The 13,543-nt window shown below is 37.1% G+C and overlaps 2 pseudogenes; one reads left to right on the forward strand and one right to left on the reverse strand.

Moving 5' to 3' along the window:
* Positions 1 to 2,240: 2,240 nt before the first annotated feature.
* On the forward strand, positions 2,241 to 2,939 carry LOC101969431 (eukaryotic translation initiation factor 4E pseudogene; annotated as a pseudogene).
* A 2,992-nt stretch (positions 2,940 to 5,931) lies between these two features.
* On the reverse strand, positions 5,932 to 13,167 carry LOC101969726 (HLA class II histocompatibility antigen, DQ alpha 2 chain-like; annotated as a pseudogene).
* Positions 13,168 to 13,543: the final 376 nt, after the last annotated feature.

Genomic DNA, 13,543 nt, shown 5'->3' on the forward strand with positions numbered 1-13,543 from the left:
GTAACATGACCACTTCTAGAAGTTTTTAGCATAATTGTTTAAAAAAATGGAGATGGTTTTGGTGGCACATATCTATATTTCCAGTGACTTGTGAAGCTGAGAAAGGAGAATCACAAGTTCAAAGCCAGCCTCAGCAACTTATAGAGGACCTAAGCAACTTAGTGAGACCCTATCTCTAAATAACAAATAAAAAACTGGCTGGGGATGTCACTTAGTGGTTAAGTGTCCCTGGTTTCATTCCCCAGCACTCCCACCCCCCAAATAATTTGGAATAAAAAAATTACTTAAGCAAAATAAGAGTTCACTAACAAATTTAATAGTACAATGGAAATGACAAGCAAAAGTGCAAATAAATTTGAAGATGGGTTTATATCCAGTATACAATTTGAAGAACAGAATGAGTATTAAAGAAATGAAAAAAGATTCAGGGACCTGTGGGACAATAGCAAAAGGTCTAATGTTCATGTCAGTGAAGCCCCAAAGAAGAGGAAAAAGAGATTAGGTGCATAAGATGCACTTGAAAAAGAAATAAATTCATATCCAAATACATACATTTATAAACTGAAGAGGCTCAGTGAACCACAGAATAGATAAAATAAAATAAAACAAGCACCAGAATCATTCTAATCCAATTACTAAAGATTAAAGATAAGAAGTCTTCAAAAGAGCAAGAGAAATATGATAAATTAGATATAAGTCAACAGTGATAGCAAGGTGAGGTGACTGAGGTGATGATACCTGTGGTTCCCATCAGGGAAGCCAGCTGGGCAGGTTGGAATGCTGACCCAGAATGAGGGAAAGCCAAAACATGAGATAGAGTCAAAAGACTATGAATACCAACAGCGGTTGGGGGCTATCAGGGATTGGAATATCCTTTAATTACCTTCTTTATTAGGTCTTTTATAATGACTATAATCTTCCTTAGGCATGAAGGCTCAGCGATAAAATAGGTTTAATGAGGGTTGTCATTGGATCTTGGCAGTAGAAGGGCTGGAATATGGTCCCTCCACCATGACATTGTGGTCCATGTGTTGTCAGCTGCAGCTGCTGTGGGAGGGTATGAGGAAATCCAGACTCCCTCCCTCAAGCACATCTTGTCCTGCTACTCAGAGCCATCTTCAGGGCCCATCTGGCCTATGTTAACATGTAGCCTAGGAACTTAGGGGTGTCAGTGCCCCTGGAGGCAGTCCTCAACCAACCAATAGAAGTAGAAGACAATAGGTAAGACTTTTGTTCTTTAGATGACAGTTAAGGAAGGTGTTCTGCCTACTGTGCAGCAATATCATCTCCATTGCCCAGAGTAGCAATTTTAACAACACATCCCTTTGTGTGTGTGTGTGTGTATTTTCCCCCTCCTTTACCCTTTCTCTATTCCTTTCCATCATTCTTGTTCCCAATAAAACCACCTGTACCTAAATCCTTGTCTTAAACAGTTAGTTGTCTGTGTGATCCTCATTAAGGGACAGGTTAAATGCCAAAGAGATATATGCTGTACTTTATGTTTTACCAAGAATGTGGAAATATACTTAATTATCCCCCTCAATCTATACTTATTTTTTCTAAAATTATTTCTTATCTCAAGATCAGTAACAGGTTTACAGTAGCATTTATTCCTTTGTTAATTTAGAAAGACAAGAAATCACTAGTTTTTCAGTATGATGGAGTTCATGAAACTGTTGTCCTACATTGCTTATCTGAGAGACATGTGTCCCCTTTACATGATCTATGGAACCCTTAAACAGAGTCTAGAAGCAAAGGAATAACTTATCAACCCCTTTGGTATTTTATTATCAATACATGCAAGATACCTCTTTTTCACACTTTGACAACACAAGAGAAAACAATTTATTTGGATCCAAATCATTTCTTTGTTCTTTTTGTCAATACAAACCTTGAAAGAAAATGATTCTGATGAAGCTACCAAAAATTAGAATATAACATTCATGCTTTTAACAATAAATATCTCCAAGAATGAAATCTGAACCAAACAGATCTTCTGGGTCACAGGATACCAAACCCTAATTTATTATTTTTAAATTTTGCTTTCCTGCTTTTTAGTAACTTGCTATACCACTTCTCTCTTTCCTTGTTTCTTTATACGATTTTTGCTTTTCCATGAAGTACTCACTTCTTCCCTCTTGTCTTGATTTGTGTCACATGAGACCTGCCACTTCCAGTTTCCGGTCTAAGTTTGGCATTTGTAACTTAGCCTCAAACATCACTGGGGAGATTCATGTAGGATGGTGAATGTAGAACTGGGAACCACCCCTACTGCTAATCCCCTGCCTTCAGAAAAGGAGAAAACAGACTCTCATCAGGAGGTTGCTAACCCAGAACACTATGTAAAGCATCCTCTACAGAATAGATGGGCATTCTGGTGTTTTTTTTTTTTTAAATGATAAAAGTAAAACTTGTCAAGCAAACCTTCTACTGATCTCTAGATTTGATACAGTTGAAGACTTTAGGGTTGTAGAAAGCCATAGCTAGTTGTCTAGTAACTTAATGCCTGGCTATGACTACTCAACTTTTAAGGATGGTTTTGAGCCTGTGTGGGAAGATGAGAAAAACAAATGGGGAAGATGGCACATGATACTGAACAAAAAGCAAAAACAAAGTGACCTTGACCGCTTTTGTCTAGAGACACTGCTGTGTCTTATTGGAACAACTTTTGATAACCACAGTGATGATGTATGTGGAGCTGTTTTTCATGGTAGAGCTAAAGGTGATAAGACAGCAACATGGACTTACTGAATGTAAAAACAGAGAGGTTGTTACACATATAGGGAGAGTATACAAGAAAGATAGAGATTGGTTATCAGTCTCATGAAGACACAGCTACTAAGAGAGGCTCTACCTCTAAAAATAGATTTGTGTTTAAGAAAGGGCCTTCTGAGTGTTCTCAAAGAAGACTGCCTCAAGCAATAGAGATTTGGGGCTGAGGCAAAGCCTCTTAAAAAGCAGTGTGGACTGCATTTAATTTTTATTCCATCTAAATATTGCTAAGATGTAAGAAAGTCTCATTTACCTTTATCTAATGTTTTGATGTTCATTTTTAAAAAAATTAAAAATAGAGTGTTCAATATCCCAATCAAAGAATTGCAATCAACACAGTCCCCAGATTCCATAAATGCATTCCTGGACCATTTTGTATTAGCTTAATAGAATTGCCATTACAAACAAGTTCTACCCATTGACAATATTCAAAAGGACTTGCATTTCTATACCTTAATAAGAAAAAAATTGAGTTTATGTTTCATTTTATGCTGGGCTTATTCTGCTGGTTTGAAAGAATATGATGCATACAATTTTCTAGCAATTTTCTTTGTTTCTTTTGACAGCATTATATTTACTGTACTCTTGATGATGGGTGCTATATTTTAATTTATTTGTTTCTCTACTTGATAACACTGATGATTCTAACTTCAGTTTTCCATTTCCCTCATGTAACTTAGGTGAAGCATCTAGGAATATGGCACAAAAGTGTAATAAGTATTAATTTTGTGCTTATTTTGTTTTTTTTCTAACTACAAAACTTTGCTACAAATGTATGCATTTCTTTCAAATAAGGGGCTTTGTGTGATTTCATGAACATAATTATGGATTATAAAAAATAACATCATAGTTACATTTCTAACTAGAATTAGTATGCCTGATTTCATATCTTTATGCTGTATTTTAACACTTAGTATTACTTAGGTAATTTTGCTTTGGTTAAAATGGCTCAAGAAAAAAGCAGTCTCACTCATTTTAAGACAGTGTACAAAATGATAAATAAAATGTATACAGTGAATTGTATTTTAAACAAGAAAAAACCACTGGGATATTCTTTTCGACTATTTTCCATCACAAGAAATTCAGAAATTATATGCTATGACCAGCACAGCCAAATTGGTGATTATGGTGAGGGGTCATGGGGAATTAGAAAATATGGAGATTCACACATGCATATTTTGCAGATAAAGCTGACATCTGGTGGAGCATTGCTCTCTGATGAAGAACAGATCTAGAGAGTTACACCAGCAATCTTTATTTATGTATGTCTCATTATTAGGATAATGACTATGCAAGCATTATTCTTTATACTCAGGAAAATTACAGAATTAAAAACAGCTATGCAGCTTCTCCATTGTTGCAATCCACATTGCAATGTGCAATGTTAGGAGCAATTGTGCAGTGCTCAAGAGGGTACATTGGTTAAGCCAGCAGGCTCAGAAGTAGCAGAGCTGGTGAAACATTGTGATTGTCTAGCATAAGAATTCCTCTATTCCCAGGAGCTGTGTACCTGAGATCAAGGTTGAAGCTGATAAGACTCTTGAACAGAGCCTCCCCAGGCAGGGCATTACTATAGCAGCTAGGCATCCTGTATCCTCGAACAGAAACTTTCCCAGGAACCTGTTGTGCCACAGGTATAAGGTCATTAGAGACCCCCCAATCTCAGTCACTGCTCTCCCATTCTCTGTCACTGCTCTCCACAGTTTTAGAGTATTTTTTCCTATGCTGCCATATGCAAATATGTCATGCACCTAGACTAGGTCCTTTAGTGAAAATGGTATGAGTTAACATCACCGTCTCCTCAAAAACCTATTTTGAGGTTACTGAAGGGCATACATTTAAAATATTGGGTGATTAACATTTTCAGGAAATATACAATATTTTATATAATGAAAGTGCCTAAGATATAATGTCAATAAACTCAATTTATGAGCTTGAGCATGGAGTGGATTTAAATGTTTTTATACTATTATAAATGTCCATAGGGGATGAGGCTCTAGCTGCCTCTGCTATAGGTGCCTTTATCCAGTATATTGCCTCTATCTGTTTTTTTTTTTTTCATTGATGTTAGCCACAAAATGAGCTAAGTATGGGGCACTTGCTGGGAAACACACAGTATTTTCTTATTTTCTTGTTCTCACTTCTATCTTCTGTCTGACCAATCCAGAAAGCTTCCATTTCATCTGGGGTGAAATATGGGAGCAGACATCTTGTATCATTTTTCCATCTTCACAAATCCAACATTTGTGGAGAACATTTTGACTTTATGTTCTTGAAAATCAAATTATGACTTTAAAATTGTTTTTTTCAAGTTTTTATTTCTTCCATAGCTTTTAGACTGCTATTTGAAAACTCAAAACTTAAGCATTGCTCTTTGTTTTTTCATAAAAATACTACATTTAGGGAATAAATTATTCACTATATTCACTGAATTTAAAAATGGTAAAGAAAGAGTGAGAGCAAAAAGGAAACTAAAAACATCTTTTATTATGATACAATATCATTTTGCTACTTCAGCTGTGGTGTTATTAATATGGCCTGATAAAGAAGTTAAGGACCTAAGAAATCTGATAAAATTTCAACATAAGCTTTTCTATTCTTAAACATGACTTAAATCAGTTCTAGGAAAAAGACAGAGGAAAAGTATACTCTAAGCAAAGACACCACAGAAAAATATTTATTTAATTTTTACACAGATTATGGATGAGGGTGACCAAAAGACAAGTAGGTAAATGGGTGGGACAGGTCTCTCTGTGAAAGGTAGGCAATCATGTAAGACTAATTTGGAAGATTTTATAAGAATAAGGAGTCTCTGTGGGAAAAATGTTTCATGAATTCACTCAAGCAGGGCAGGGAGGAGGGCATGGAAGGAGCAATACAATAAACTAGAGCAGGAAGTGGGTCTAAGTCATATAGCAAAGCCTGCACAGAGAGCTAGAGTCAGCCAAACATTCCTCTTTTTTCTTTAAATTGTGATTATCTGAAACAGCAGACAGCACGAGGTTGATGGGGCCTGTGCCCCTGTCCCAAGGTCAAGCCATACTTCAGCTAGCCCAGAAGTTTTCCAAAGGCATTCAGGTGTACAGGATGAAAACCCTGCACTCCCAGCCTCCCCATCTCGAGTTCCAGATATGACACATCTGAGTCCTTACCTGTTTTCTAGGTTATCACACATGTAGTCCTTTGGTGGCTGGAAGTTCCATGGGAGTGCAGGACTTGGATGATGAAGATGGTGCCTATTACAACACCCATGAGGCCAAGAGCCAACCCTAGAGCACAGACCACAGTCTCTGTCAGCTCTTCCATAGGGGTTGGAAGCTCAGGTTCTGAGAAAAAAGAAACATAGTCACAGGACAGGGGGTGTGTCTGTGGGGAAAATGGTGCATGTGTTTGAAAATGCACAAGACACCTAGACTTTGGGAAAGAGTGAAGTTAATTATTGGACAAATTTGCAATTGTGGGAAATAAAGTCGTGGCAATGGGGGTTAAAGGGTTCAGGCAAGACCATGTAGCTTGGGGATAGAATTGGAAGGTAGACAAGTGATGATGGGATTTCAACATACCCCAGTGCTTGAGGAGCGGCTCTTCTAGGCCCCAGTGTTCCACCTTGAAGTCATAGAAATCCTCAGTGGAGGGGAAAAAGTGAGGTAGCTGAACTTGTGGAAGGAGTGGTCACTCTTGGGATAGAAGATGGTCTTAGCAATACCTTCTGGAACCAAATGTCCATTGCCAAACCAAGTGATATTGATCACAGGAGGAAAGATGTTATCCACTAGACAGATGAGGGTGTTGGGAATGCCCAGAGTCACAGGAAATTTGGGGAACACAGCCACTTCAGGGATTTCTACAACAAAAACAGCACACTTATTGGTATTTATGATAACTGTGCCTTGAGATTATTAGTCATTTTGGAGGAGCGTAGTATTCCCCAGATACTAATGAGATATTTTCTTGTCCTTTTAGAATAATTTTTATACCAGTTAAGGCTTCTATTTTTTCCCTCTGAAATATAGAGCACATTCTTCTTTTTGGGAATCCACAGGGTGTGTGTGTGTGTGTGTGTGTGTGTGTGTGTGTGTGTGTGTTTGTGTATGAGAGAGAGAGAGAGAGAGAGAGAGAGAGAGAGAGAGAGAGAGAGAGAGAGAGAGAGATAGATCAGCTTAGAACTTCTTAGGCCAAGAAGTTGGGAATATCCTTGTGTAGGAATTCAAGGAGCATCTCATGGAACCTAGCAGAGGGATATTGAAATATTAAATAAATATGATGTGGACTAAGTATTTGCCAATACGTGTACTAAAAAGGGGGAAGAATTTACTATGTAATGGAAAGAACAGCTACCCCCAGGAATGGAAGAGACCAGATCTGGACTGTGAGGTAGGTTGCAGTGAAGAGAAGCAGAATGTGGACACTTACCATTGGTGGAAGGTGTAAAGTTGAAATCTTTAATCAAAGTGTCCAAGTTTTTTTGACCACAACAAGATTTCTCAGGGCCTTCTGAATTTCAAATGTCGTGAAATTGCTAAACTCAGGATGCCTCCACACAGTCTCCTTTTTTTTCAGGTCTACTTAGAACAGCTCGTCTCCATCAAATTCATGGGTAAACTGGCCATAGTCACCATATGTCTGGTAGATATTTGTGCCATAAGTGCCAACATGGCCAGCTGAAGAATAACCATTCCAGAGCATGAAGCTAAGAGTGGGCAGGTGAGATATAGGGAGAGGAAAAAAACTTCATAAACAAGAAGGCATAGGAAATACTGTGAATATTGCAGTATATTACTCTATTTGATTGCTGTAACAAAATATCATAAACAACCTGTATTATTCTGTTTCTGGACTCTCAAATTCATCTTTCCCAATTGCATTTATTCTATCTCAAGAGTCTCAGAGGTTTTTTACTTTTTTTGGCACCAACATAAAAGTCTAAATTCCAAACTCCCACCTAAATATTATCTAAATTAGATATCACTGATTCAAGGTATTCTGAGGAAAATAATTCTCCAGTTGTGAAGCTGTGAAATCAAACATGTTGTGTGCTTCCAAAGTACAATGGTGGTGAGGGGTATGGGGTAGACATCAGGTAGACATGCCTGTTCCAAAATGAAGAAGTAGGAAAAAAGAAAGGAGTGGCAGGTCTGAGCAAGTCCAAAACCTTGCATATAGAAAATAATTTTTTTTTGGTTTGACATTTTGACCTCATGGGTCTTGCCTGGGGTAGTGTTTGGGCCTACAAGGCTCCAGAAGGTACTGACCCCATGACTTTGGGAGGCTCCACCTTCATGCCAGTTCTTTATGGCAGCCCTATCTAGGTATTGGCTGTGTGCCTGGGTCTTACTGCCCTGTATCTTCTGGGAATTACTCTAATAGGGGCTTTCTGCAGTGACTTCAGTGGCACTTGCCCTCTAGGCCTTTGCTGGATGGTAGCAATGCCAATGACCTCTGAAATGCATTTGAGGTCATTCTTCCATTGCCTGGGATAACAGTTCATGGCTTCTCATTAGATGGCTGATTAACCTTGCCATTGTCTTCAGACTAGCACCTGGCTTTGATTGAGATGACTAATCCATACTAATCTTCTTAATAAATAGTCCCTTGGCCATAGCCTGATCTTTCCCAAACAGGCCTTCTCATTTTTAACAATATGTATAGGCTGAGGATTATCCAGATATTGAAGTTCTGCTTATTTTTTATTATCAACTTCATTTTAAGTCATTTATCATATAGTACAAATAGCCAAGAATATTCAAGTTGCACCTCCAACACTATGCTCAGAAATTTCCTTACTCAAACATACAATTTAATTTCTCACAAGATCTACCTTCTAGGAAACCCTAGGACACAAACACAATTCAATCACATTCTTTGCCATAATGAGGACCACCTTTACCACAGACAGTTCCTAATAACATGCTCTTCATTTCCCAGTGAGGCCTCATGAGACTAATCTTTACTTCTGAAAATCTACAAGCAATTTTTCAGGATTACTTTGATTCTTAGGTAATTCTTAGGTATTCACTAAGGAGACTGAGGCTCACTCTTTATAGCTCTCTTTTTTTTCTTTTGGGCCTCTGGAAGAATCATCCTTCACATTCTGTCCATGATTGTGTGAACCTTTTATAGCACACAGCAGAAAATCTTTGCAGCCTGTATCCATTTTGCAATTCCAAAGCTTTTCCCATACTGGTTACATTAGTACTGTACCCTTTTCCTGGTACCTGTTTTCTATCTTAGTCTATTTGGGGTTGTCTTAACAACATTCTATAAACTGTTTGAATTATAAATAGCAGAAATTTCTTTCTCTTAATTCTGGGGCTTAGAAAAACCAAGATCAGGACACCAACAGATGTGACTTTTGCAGAGCCTATTCTCTAGAAAGCCATCTTTTCACAATAACTTCATGTAGCAAAAGGGGCAAGTGAGGCTGGGTGCAATAGTGAATACCTGTAATCCCAGTGACTCAGGAAGCTGAGGAAGGAGGATCACAAGATCAAAAGCAGCCTTAGCAATTTAGCAAGGCCTATGAAATTTCATGAGACCCTGTCTCTTAGCAAAAATATAAAGAAAAAATTGGAGATATACTCAGTGGTAAAATACCCCTAAGTTTAATCCCTAGTACAAAAGAAAGAAAAAATAAAAAGCCAGTGAGAATTCTTAGAAATATATTAGAAGGGCACTTGTCTCAGTCTAATAACCCAATCTCCTAAACCATCACTTCAGAAGGTAGGATTTGAACATACAAATTTGGGTAAAGGGACTAATAGTATGTGGTTTCCTATTTTGCATAGTCTGATGTCAAAGTCCCCATTTCTGTCTTTTCCCTCTTCAAGTAATTGAGAGACAAGTTTTAAAAATTGACTGTTTTAAATTTTAATTAATGAAAAATTATATTTGTTTTCATGCAAATTGTCTTTTCCATGATATTGTATACTTGATGAGAAATGGGGATGTTATGTCTTATTCCCTTCTGTACCTAGAGTACTTAGTAAACTTCATGGCACATAGTAGGAATTCAGTAACATTTGTTAGATAAATAAATAAATGATGATTAGGAAATATTTTAAAGATTTCACTCTGTTTCATTTTTTAAATTCTTTTCTTTGCTTGGATTTTTTTGGGGGGAGGTTAAACTTTAATGATTTTTTCAGTGACCATGACATAACCGTATAAAGGGCTAGAAAGGAGGCTGATATGTACTGGGATGAGTTTTAGATTAAGAAGGTATTGTGGAAATGGAACAGAAAAGCAGAGAGAGTTAAAGAATGATGTAATTTAATCTGTTTTGCCCTCCTTCTAGTGCTTTGATGGTTAGATATGACAGGACTTGCATTATGGGCTGACCAGCTGAGACTAACTTATCTCTAAGTCCCTAGGTTTTCCATCACACATTATCCCAGTTTTCTGAGACAAAAAAAAAACAAAAAACAAAAAACAAAAAAACCCCAAAAAAACCCCAAGATGTTACAATTATAATAATGCCAAACCTTGGCACTTATAGAGCTTTTTATTACTTAGAATACACATTTGATTATTTATTTTTATTTGTGTGTTTCTCAGAATATTGTGTTAATTAATTATACACATGGGAAACCTGAAGATCAACATATGGAATTGACTTGCTCAGTGTCATTCTACTAATCATTTTAATTTTTCCCATTCTAATGATCTTCAGACAAATTTATTCTACTTGCCTCTAAAGCCCAAACTTGGAAAATATAAATTATGTTGGAAACAAACTAAAAAGTGACATACTATTTTCTGTATGGCAGAAACATTTATGGATGTAGTTATCGTAAGAAAATGGATAAAATAAGAATAAATCAACAATTGCTTTGAGAAAGACTTTAAAGTGGGCGAGGAGTTGTGGGTTCATACTCGGGTGCTGTGAAAGGAAAGCAATATACTTGGAGAAATATCTGTAATTTCAGGAGTTATCATAAATTAATGCTGTAATAATGCTTGAGTATACCATTTGGTCCTGACTTTAGAAAGACAATAATGCCCTTCGTGAATATTCAGTGAGAGGTGGACATTGTAGAATTCAGTTTAATCTACTAAGATTAGGTTTTAGGGGTTTTGTTTCTTGGAGAGAAAATATGTATAACAATTCAGATTCAGGGGATGTGGTTTCATATACTACTATGGAGCAACAAATTCAGTCAGGTTTTTTCAACTTTCTTTCACAGTCCTAATCCTCAATCATGTATGTACTCACCCACTCTTGTCTTCACATCCACAGGGCTCACGATGGCCAGCAGGGTGAGGGCCCCCAGGATCAGAGCTTTCTTCATGGCCACCCTCCTCCAAGGGAAACCTCAGAAGTCACTTTTCTGAATGGGGGAAGGGATGAGAACTGTGCAAAGAAAGTGACCTAAAGAGAACTCCTGGAAGAAAGCATTAGGAGGAGCCCACAGCTACCCTTGCTGTCTGGGGTTTCAGCCCATTAGAGAAACCCCTGGAGCTGACACCTCAGTTGCCAGTTGAAGTACTTTTACAAAGAGACCTGGAAGGAGCCTGTGAACTTCCCCTGTGTTGAATGCTGTAGGAGCACAGATTCACAATGGAGCAGAGGGAACTTTCATTCTGTAGATGGAGGAGAGGAACAGGGACCTCCATGGACCCTGGCAGAATGTGCAGATCTAGGGAGGAGCCTGGAAGTGGATGTTGCTGGGAAGCCTCATGGATGGTCACTGTATGGTGTCCATTGAGTCCGTATTAATTATTACTGCTCCAGGAAAACTTTATTGTGTCATGTCTCACTCCATCCCACTCCACATCCCCCTCCTAGTATTTTTGGTGACTGGGGCATTAGAGAAACCAAATAATCAAAATTTTGTTTTCCATGTGTTTTTCTATATTTTGGGTTAGTTTTATTCTCAAAAAGATCTCAATGAGTAGGAATGAAGTAACATTTTATTTTGACCTATTTGTGTACTTCCAATTAAGCAAGTTCTTCATTCATAGTCTTAAAAGCCCCAGAATTTTAAACATTTCTATTTTCAAATACTTAAAAATTTGTAGTATCAAGTAGAGCCACCCACACTGACATGTCCTTTTCTATATCTTCCTGATTTTTTTCTACTTTATATGGTTATTATGGTCTGTCTGTGTATGGTGTTACATATTTTAAATTGAAGTTTGTGGATATGTTTGTTAGTGATAACTGTCTCCATTAATTATGCCTCCCAGAAACTATGAGCCCCTGTGGAGTTTCACATCTATATAAAGTTAGCATTAAAACTTTTGGCATAGATTTTTAAAGCCAATGAAAATCTTATGCTTCACTATTTCCGTAGATGCCTCTGTAATTAGAAGATGTTTCTGGATCCACTGAGAACCTATTTAGTTTACTTTGTAGCTTCTAACTTTCTGTATAAAACACCATAATTGTTGCTTTTATCATTATAACTTATGTGCTGTCTTTACAAATCTCTTGAGTTTATAGTAGTAGACCAAACACTTTTTGCAATTTGATCTATTATTTTTTGATAAAAAATTTTGTTTAGTAGCCTGAAAATTTTATTTCGTGAGATCTGAACACCATTAAACAGTGTCTAGTTTCAGAGCTCAAATAGAATAAAGGAAAATCCAGGCAAATTTCTGCTACCAGATAATAGATGGCAGATTTGTATGTGCATGCATGCATTTGTGTGTGTATTGTGCATGCAACTTTGAGGAAGATTGGGGGAGATTAGTTACTTTTTCTGTTTTTCTGTCTCCTTTATCCATTACACTTTTCCCCCATTTTTGGCACTGGGGATTGAACCCAGGAAAATTCTACCACTGATCTACACCCCCCAGCCCTTTTTAATTTTTATTTTGTCACAGGATGTCACTTATTTGCCACAGCTGGCCTCAAATTTTTACACTCCTGTCTGAGCCTCCCAAATTGATGGGATTATCGGTGTGCATCACTGTGCCCAGGTATCCACTACACTTGTAACCTCTTCTTGGAGGTTTTGAGGTTAACATGGTAGCTTTACATCCAGCAAAACAAAGTTCTTAACATAATCATCTGAGAAAAAAAGAATGAATAACATTTTGAAAAATGATTAACACAAGGTTTCGTTTTATTTGATGAGGAAAGAAAGTGTTTCTCTTGCTAATTTAGTAGAAGGAGATGGAAGGTTAAATCATGTAAAATTTTCTCACAATTTGCTAGTATTCTCAAACATCAAGAAGTATACTATAGGCAAATATTATTTGATATAGAATATTGTACTCAAAATGAATGGTATACCATGCTCATCCTTCTTTTCTTTAATGCAGCTTTTCTGAGTGATTCCCTGAACAGCACTTAAGTTAGTATTAGTTAACATGTATAATACAATAAAAATCTGTATTTTTTCCATAATCTCTTTGTAGTCACAGCATCCACCTGAGGTCGAAGTTCATCATGGTAGCAGAGTTGAGCAAGACTGAGGATAGTGCATGGACTTCATATTAAAAAGACAGGAATTTGGGGCTGGGGTTGTAGCTCAGCAGTAGAGCGCTTGCCTGGCACACATGAGGCACTGAGTTTGATCCTCAGCATCACATAAAAATAAATAAACAAAATAAAGGTATTGAATCCATCTAGAACTAAAAAAGTGTATTTTTAAAAAGACAGGAATTTAAGTTCTCTCTCATTTATCAGCTACATAGCTTTGGACAATTGATGTACATAATTTTAGCCCAATGATCTTATCTGTAAAACAGAAATGGTAACTCTTAATTTATAATTAGTTGATATGTAAGCTAAATCATATGTAAAAATACGGTGTTCATTTAGTTG

The sequence above is a fragment of the Ictidomys tridecemlineatus genome, chromosome 8 (genome assembly GCF_052094955.1).
Source record: "Ictidomys tridecemlineatus isolate mIctTri1 chromosome 8, mIctTri1.hap1, whole genome shotgun sequence".
In the NCBI taxonomy this organism is placed as follows: Eukaryota; Metazoa; Chordata; class Mammalia; order Rodentia; family Sciuridae; genus Ictidomys; species Ictidomys tridecemlineatus.